This window comes from Aptenodytes forsteri, unplaced genomic scaffold (assembly GCF_000699145.1).
Source record: "Aptenodytes forsteri isolate BGI_AS27 unplaced genomic scaffold, ASM69914v1 Scaffold106, whole genome shotgun sequence".
NCBI classification, from domain to species: Eukaryota; Metazoa; Chordata; class Aves; order Sphenisciformes; family Spheniscidae; genus Aptenodytes; species Aptenodytes forsteri.
The window spans coordinates 2,089,194-2,091,381 of NW_008794080.1; positions in this window are offsets into that span (position 1 = coordinate 2,089,194).

A 2,188-nucleotide genomic window follows, 5' to 3' on the forward strand; every position below is an offset into this window, starting at 1 on the left:
GGGGGGGGTGGGGGAGTGCTCGGGGTGAGGGAGGCCTGGCCCGGCTGTCGCACGCTGCCCTTCTGCAGGGTGAAAGAGGTGGGCTCTCGTACCGCGAGTACAAAGACAAGCAAGGGTGCTTCCACACAGTGCAGCGTACAAAATTCTTCAGGGGAGGTACAGTTTGCGTGAAGACCCCGTTTGAAGGGAGCCTGTTAGGGAAAACCCAGCTTGCCCAAATGTGTTTGCCTGCCTGCCCTGCCGAGAGGGGACAGAGGCTTCGAGTCAAGCTGCCAACGCCGCCGCTTTGTCTTCTCAGGTGTTACGTTGGCAGCACGTTGCCTTTTACTGGGCGTTGGCCCGTTAAAGGGAGTTGGTTTTCACGTAGCTCAGACTTTCTGAGTGCATCTCTAAGAATATTGCTTTAAACTATGCAAGATCTGCTCTCAGAACATGGGAGATAGTGCGTCGCAGCATTTTTACCAGGTTCATTTTGGAAGAAATAAGTGATTTGTTCATTTTCTGCAGCATTGGCCTGCTAATTGGAAAACACAGGGTGTTTTTTTTCTGTTTAGGCATGTGGGAGACCAATGCCTTTCGGGCAGGAGTAACCTGGAAGTTGCTTTATCTCTATGGGGATCTCTCTGACCACTGTGGACATTCAAGGGCTGTGCTGCAAGGCTTGTGGGAAAGCAATGTAACTTCTGTGTGTATTTGTCAGCAGGAAGCTTAGTCACAGACTCTTTCAATACACATAAACTTTTCGGGCAACTGATACTCAAATTCTACCTTGATTTCGTGTTGTTTCTCTATCCTAACATCCCTGAGAAGTTGACATAAGGACCAGTAATAAGGCGAATGGTTGCCTTTTATCTGTAGTGAGGGTGGTTTATAGCCATAGTCTAGAGAACAAAGATCCTTGATAGTAAGTGATATGGAAACAAAAGCAAGAAAGGAGCTGGTTCTTAGGCCAGTTTGTTAATTGGATGTTCCCACAGGGCTTCAGAAATAAACTTACTGATTTATGTTTTTCTGTCCGTACTGTAGGCGGTTCAGAGACAACTTCTACTGTGGTGTTCATTTTCAGTTCACAGAATCGCAGTGTTCTCAGTGGTTGTATCAGTTTTGAGCTACTGTTTGATTTCCATCATCTCCAGATTCTCGTTAGCTAAAGCTCAACTTCTGTACAAGTTCTTAACTTTTGTAAATGCGTAGGAAAGAAGGTGGAGAAAGGGATTGTGGCAATTAGTCCTTATCAGCTAATTATTTTCACCTGGTTCTGTAGGTTATTTAGAATACTATTTCACAGACACAAAGGTTGAACGAAAAATATGATTAACCAGTTTGCTTAAGTGTGTAGTCTTAGATCGAAATAAGGTTAACATGCTTAGCTCCTATCATGCCTTCAGCTGTGGCATCTAATTTATGAGCTTTACTCAATTACAGCTGCTTGCAGTATCAGGCTGTTTGCAGTACGCATTTGTGAGTGTGTTTGAGACTGAGTATGGGACATGACAGTGTGAGAACAAAGTGGGTCTCTCCACGGGTTCAGTCACACAATTGTATTTGGAGTAAGGGCAGCACCATCGCTGCCCTCTTTTTCTAAACAAGAGTGGATTTCAGCAAAATATTTGACGAGCTGTGTGCTGAATGCTAAGAATAACTAAATCAGTACGTTATTAAATTTCTTAGTCTTTAAGTATTGTAAATGAAAAAATAGCTAGAGATTTTTGTTTGCGTGTTTTTATGAATGAAATCATGTGTACAGTTTACACTTTACCAACCTCAGCAGGTCCCTACCATATTTTTGTTTGCTTCAAAACCCTTGTGGAGGCAAGAGTGACCACGCTGCCTGAGGCTATTCAAGAAGAATAAGAACAGGAGTCATATACCCCATTCCGACATTCTTACATGGTTAAGTGGCGAGCAGTTGAAGCAAAATCTATTTGTCAGAGGAAATTAAAATTCACATGCTTTAGAATGAGTTCTAGCAGGTTTGAAAGTGGTAATTGCAATAATAAAAGATTAACGGTATCTTCTTTGTTCTTGTATAGCATATGAGGTGCCAATCGAAGACTCACATTTGAGTAGCATCACTAAAAAGAAAATCTCTTGGATGGATGCAGAGGTAACTTTTTGTCTTCACAACCAGGAGTTTCACCAACTTTGTTGGTTTCATATTGAATGTTGGTCTTAGGCCTGCATCTGA